Raw genomic sequence first — 8187 nt, forward strand, 5'->3', positions numbered from 1 at the left:
TTAAATGTATATTACACACCTAATGCACATATAGTAATAATGATATTGTTAGTAAATGTATATTACATATCTAACGCAGATATAGTAGGCATGATATTGTTACTAAATGTCCATATATCTGTAGGAAGGTATCAGTATATTACCTTATATCTAATGAAGATATAGTAGTAATAATGATATTGTTATTAAATGTATATTACATATCTAATGCAGATATAGTAATAATGATATTGTTATTAAATGTATATTACATATCTAATGCAGATATAGTAATAATGATATTGTTATTAAATGTATATCACATATCTAATGGAGATATAGTAATAATGATATTGTTGTTAAATGTATATTGCATATCCAATGCAGATATAGCAATAATGATATTGTTATTAAATGTATATCTCATATCTAATGCAGCTATAGTAATAATGATATTGTTATTAAGTGTATATTACATATCTAATGCAGATATAGTAATAATTGTATTGTTATTAAATGTACATTGATCTGTACGAAGCAATCAGTATATTATATTATTTCTAAGGTAGATATAGTAATAATGATTTTGTTATTAAATGTATATTACATATGTAACGCAGATACAGTAATAATGATATTCATATTAAATGTTCTATGATCTGTAGGAAGGTATCAAGATATTACATAGCATCTAAGGAAGATATAGTAATAACGATATTGCTATTAAATGTATATTACATATCTAATGCACACATAGTAATAATGATATTGTTATTAAATGTACATTGATCTGTATGAAGTAATCAGTATATTACATTATTTCTAATGTAGATATAGTAATAATGATGTTGTTATTTAATGTATATTACATATCTAATTCAGATATGGTTATAATGATATTGTTTTTAAATGTATATTACACACGTAATGCACATATAGTAATAATGATATTGTTATACAATGTATATTACATATCTAATGCTCATATAGTAATAATGATATTGTTATTAAATGTATATTACATATCTAACGCAGATACAGTAGGCATGATATTGTTACTAAATGTCCATAGATCTGTAGGAAGGTATCAGTATATTATATTATATCTAATGAAGATATAGTAGTAATAATGATATTGTTATTAACTGTATATTGCATAGCTAATGCAGATATAGTAACAATAACATTATTACTAAATGTTCATAGACCTGTAGGAAGGTATCAGTATATTACGTTATATCTAATGAAGATATAGTAGTAATAATGATATTGTTATTAAATGTATATTATATAGCTAATGCAGATATAGTAATAATAACATTATTACTAAATGTACATTGATCTGTAGGAAGATATCAATATATGACATATCTAATGCAGATATAGTAATAATGATATTGTTATTAAATGTATATCACATATCCAATGCTGATATAGTAATAATGATATGGTAGTTAAATGTATATTACATATCTAATGCAGATATAGTAATAATGATACTGTTATTAAATGTATATCACATATCTAATGCAGATAAAGTAATAATGATATTGTTATTAAATGTATATTACATATCTAATGCAGATATACTAATGTTGATATTGTTATTAAATGTATATCACATATCTAATGCTGATATAGTAATAATGATATTGTTATACAATGTATATTACATATCTAATGCTGATATAGTAATAATGATATTGTTATTAAATGTATATTACGTATCTAACGCAGATATAGTAGGAATGATATTGTTACTAAATGTCCATAGATCTGTATGAAATAATCAGTATATTACATTATTTCTAATGTAGATATAGTAATAATGATATTGTTGTTAAATGTATATTACATATCTAATGCAGATACAGTAATAATGATATTGTTATTTAATGTATATTAAATATCTAATTCAGATATGGTAATAATGATATTGTTATTAAATGTATATTACACACCCAATGCACATATAGTAATAATGATATTGTTATACAATGTATATTACATATCTAATGCTGATATAGTAATAATGTTATTGTTATTAAATGTATATTACATATCTAATGCAGATATAGTAATAATGATATTGTTATTAAATGTATATCAGATATCTAACGCAGATATAGTAGGAATGATATTGTTACTAAATGTCCATAGATCTGTAGGAAGGTACCAGTATATTACGTTATATCTAATGAAGATATAGTAGTAATAATGATATTGTTATTAAATGTATATTATATATCTAATGCAGATATAGTAATAATAACATTATTACTAAATGTACATTGATCTGTAGGAAGATATCAATATATTACATATCTAATGCAGATATAGTAATAACGATATTGTTATTAAATGTATATCACATATCTAATGCAGATATAGTAATAATGATATTGTTATTAAATGTATATTACACACCTCTTGCACATATAGTAATAATGATATTGTTATTAAGTGTATATTACATATCTAATGCAGATATAGTAATAATTGTATTGTTGTTAAATGTATATTACATATCTAATGCAGATATAGTAATAATGAAATTGTTATTAAATGTATATCACATATCTAATGCAGATATAGTAATAATGATATTCTTGTTAGATGTATATTACATATCTAATGCTGATATAGTAATAATGATATTGCTATTAAACGTATATTACATATCTAACGCAGATATAGTAGTAATGATATTGTTGCAAAATGTCCATAGATCTGTAGAAGGTATAAGTATATTGCATTATATCTAATGAAGATATAGTAGTAATAATGATATTGTTAATAAATGTATATTACATATCCAATGCAGATATAGCAATAATGATATTGTTATTAAGTGTATATTACATATCTAATGCAGATATAGTAACAATTGTATTGTTATTAAATGTACATTGATCTGTATGAAGCAATCAGTATATTATATTATTTATAAGGTAGATATAGTAATAATGATTTTGATATTAAATGTATATTACATATGTAACGCAGATACAGTAATGATGATATTCTTCTTAAATGTTATATGATCTGTAGGAAGGTATCAAGATATTACATAGCATCTAAGGAAGATATAGTAATAACGATATTGTTATTAAATGTATATTACATATCTAATGCAGATATAGTAATATTGATATTGCTATTAAATGTATATCACATATCTAATGCTGATATAGTAATAATGATATTGTTATACAATGTATATTACATATCTAATGCTGATATAGTAATAATGATATTGTTATTAAATGTATATTACGTATCTAACGCAGATATAGTAGGAATGATATTGTTACTAAATGTCCATAGATCTGTATGAAATAATCAGTATATTACATTATTTCTAAAGTAGATATAGTAATAATGATATTGTTGTTAAATGTATATTACATATCTAATGCAGATACAGTAATAATGATATTGTTATTTAATGTATATTAAATATCTAATTCAGATATGGTAATAATGATATTGTTATTAAATGTATATTACACACCGAATGCACATATAGTAATAATGATATTCTTATTAAATGTATATCACATATCTAATGCAGATATAGTAATAATGATATTGTAGTTGAATGTATATTACATATCTAATGCTGATATAGTAATAATGATATTGTTATTAAACGTATATTACATATCTAACGCAGATACAGTAGTAATGATATTGTTGCAAAATGTCCATAGATCTGTAGAAGGTATCAGTATATTACATTATATCTAATCAAGATATAGTAGTAATAATGATATTGTTATTAAATGTATATTACATATCTAATGCAGATATAGTAATAATGATATTGTTATTAAATGTATATCACATATCTAATGCAGATATAATAATAATGATATTGTTATTAAGTGTATATTACATATCTAATTCAGATATGGTAATAATGATATTGTTATTAAGTGTATATTACATATCTAATTCAGATATGGTAATAATGATATAGTTATCAAATGTATATTACACACTTAATGCACATATAGTAATAATGATATTGTTATCAAATGTATATTACACACCAAATGCACATATAGTAATAATGATATTGTTATACAATGTATATTACATATCTAATGCTGATATAGTAATAATGATATTGTTATTAAATGTATATTACATATCTAACGCAGATATAGTAGCAATGATATTGTTGCTAAATGTCCATAGACCTGTAGGAAGGTATCAGTATATTACGTTATATCTAATGAAGATATAGTAGTAATAATGATATTGTTATTAAATGTATATTATATAGCTAACGCAGATATAGTAATAATGATATTGTTATTAAGTGTATATTACATATCTAATGCAGATATAGTAATAATGATATTGTTATTAAATGTATATTACATATCAAATGCAGATATACTAATGTTGATATTGTTATTAAATGTATATCACATATCTAATGCTGATATAGTAATAATGGATTTGTTATACAAGTATATTACATATCTAATGCTGATATAGTAATAATGATATTGTTATTAAATGTATATTACATATTTAATGCAGATATAGTAATAATGATATTGTTATTAAATGTATATCACATATCTAACGCAGATATAGTAGGAATGATATTGTTACTAAATGTCCATAGATCTGTAGGAAGGTATCAGCATATTACATTATATCTAATGAAGATATAGTAGTAATAATGATATTGTTATTAAATGTATATTCCATATCTAATGCAGATATAGAAATAATGATAATGTTATTAAATGTATATCACATATCTAATGCTGATATAGTAATAATGATATTGTTATTAAATGTATGTTACGTATCTAACGCAGATATAGTAGGAATGATATTGTTACAAAATGTCCATAGATCTGTAGGAAGGTATCAGTATATGCCATTATATCTAATGAAGATATAGTAGTAATAATGATATTGTTGTTGAATGTATATTACATATCTAATGCAGATATAGTAATAATGATATTGTTGTTAAATGTATATTACATATCTAATGCTGATATAGTAATAATGATATTGTTATTAAACGTATATTACATATCTAACGCAGATATAGTAGTAATGATATTGTTGCAAAATGTCCATAGATCGGTGGAAGGTATAAGTATATTACATTATATCTAATGTGGATATAGTAGTAAGAATGATATTGTTATTAAATGTATATTGCATATCTAATGCAGATATAGTAATAATGATATTGTTATTAAATGTATATCACATATCGAATGCTGATATAGTAATTATTATATGGTAGTTAAATGTATATTACATATCTAATGTAGATATACTAATGTTGATATTGTTATTAAATGTATATCACATATCTAATGCTGATATAGTAATAATGATATTGTTATACAATGTATATTACATATCTAATGCTGATATAGTAATAATGACATTGTTATTAAATGTATATTACGTATCTAACGCAGATATAGTAGGAATGATATTGTTACTAAATTTCCATAGATCTGTATGAAACAATCAGTATATTACATTATTTCTAATGTAGATATAGTAATAATGATATTGTTGTTAAATGTATATTACATATCTAATGCAGATACAGTAATAATGATATTGTTATTTAATGTATATTAAATATCTAATTCAGATATGGTAATAATGATATTGTTATTAAATGTATATTACACACCCAATGCACATATAGTAATAATGATATTGTTATACAATGTATATTACATATCTAATGCTGATATAGTAATAATGTTATTGTTATTAAATGTATATTACATATCTAATGCAGATATAGTAATAATGATATTGTTATTAAATGTATATCACATATCTAACGCAGATATAGTAGGAATGATATTGTTACTAAATGTCCATAGATCTGTAGGAAGGTACCAGTATATTACGTTATATCTAATGAAGATATAGTAGTAATAATGATATTGTTATTAAATGTATATTATATATCTAATGCAGATATAGTAATAATAACATTATTACTAAATGTACATTGATCTGTAGGAAGATATCAATATATTACATATCTAATGCAGATATAGTAATAACGATATTGTTATTAAATGTATATCACATATCTAATGCAGATATAGTAATAATGATATTGTTATTAAATGTATATTATATATGAAATGTAGATATAGAAATAACGATACTGCCATTATATGTACATTGATCGGTGGGATGTGATCAGTATATTATATTGTATCGAATGTAGATATAGTAATATTTATATTGTTTTTAAATGTACATTGGTCTGTGGGAATAAATCAGTATATTACATTACATCTGATGTAGATATATTAATAATGATATTGTTATTAAATGTATATTACATATCAAATGTAGATATAGTAATAACGAAACTGTTATTATATGTACATTGATCTGTGGGAAGGGATCAGTATATTACATTATATTCAATGTAGATATAGTAGAAATCATACTGGTATTCAATGTACATTGATCTGTGGGAAGGAATCAGTATATTGCAGTAGGTCTAATGTAGAAATAGTAATAACGATACCGTTATAAAGTGTTTATTACGTATCTAATGCAGATATAGTAATGACGATGTTGTTACAATCTTGCATTGATCTGTGGGAAGTGATAAGTATATTACATTATATCTAATGAAGATATAGTAATAATAATATTGTTATCAAATGTACATTGGTCTGTGGGAATAAATCAGTATATTACATTACACGTCATGTAGATATATTAATAATGTTATTGTTATTAAATGTATATTACATATCAAATGTAGATATAGTAATAACGATACTGCGATTATATGTGCATTGATCGGTGGGATGTGATCATTATATCACATTATATCTAATGTAGATATAGTAATAATGATACTGTTATTATATGTACATTGATCTGTGGGAAGGGATCATTATATTACATTACATCTAATTTAGATATAGTAATAATGATATTGTTATTAAATGTACATTGGTCTGTGGGATTAAATCAGTATATTACATTTCATCTGATGTAGATATAGTAATAATGATATTGTTATTAAACGTATATTACATATCTAATGTAGATATAGTAATAACGATACTGCCATTATATGTACATTGATCTGCGGGAAGGAATCAGTATATTACATTACATCTAATTGAGATATAGTAATAATGATACTGCCATTATGTGTACGTTGATCTGTGGGATTAAATCAGTATATTAAATTACATCTGATGTAGATATAGTAATAATGGTATTGTTATTAAATGTACATTGGTCTGTGGGATTAAATCAGTATATTAAATTACATCTGATGTAGATATAGTAATAATGGTATTGTTATTAAATGTACATTGGTCTGCGGGATTAAATCAGTATATTAAATTTCATCTGATGTAGATGTAGTAATAATGATATGGTTATTAAATGTATATTACATATCTAATATAGATATAGTAATAACGATACTGTTATTGTGTGTACATTGATCTGTGGGAAGGTATCAGTATATTACATTACATCTGATGTAGATATATTAATAATGATATTGTTATTAAATGCACATTGGTCTGTGGGATTAAATCAGTATATTAAATTACATCTGATGTAGATATAGTAATAATGGTATTGTTATTAAATGTACATTGGTCTGTGGGATTAAATCAGTATATTAAATTACATCTGATGTAGATATAGTAATAATGGTATTGTTATTAAATGCACATTGGTCTGTGGGATTAAATCAGTATATTACACTACATCTGATGTAGATGTAGTAATAATGGTATTGTTATTAAATGTACATTGGTCTGTGGGATTAAATCAGTATATTAAATTTCATCTGATGTAGATATAGTAATAATGATATTGTTATTAAATGTATATTACCTATCTAATGTAGATATAGTAATAACGATACTGTTATTATATGTACATTGATCTGTGGGAAGGAATCAGTATATTGCAGTAGATCTAATGTAGATATAGTAATAACGATACTGTTATTAAGTGTTTATTACATATCTAATGTAGATATACTAATGACGATAATGTTACAATCTGTCCATTGATCTGTGGGAAGTGATCAGTACATTACATTACATCTGATGTAGATATAGTAATAATGGTATTGTTATTAAATGTACATTGGTCTGCGGGATTAAATCAGTATATTAAATTTCATCTGATGTAGATGTAGTA

Source organism: Osmia bicornis, unplaced genomic scaffold (genome assembly GCF_907164935.1).
Source record: "Osmia bicornis bicornis unplaced genomic scaffold, iOsmBic2.1, whole genome shotgun sequence".
NCBI classification, from domain to species: domain Eukaryota; kingdom Metazoa; phylum Arthropoda; class Insecta; order Hymenoptera; family Megachilidae; genus Osmia; species Osmia bicornis.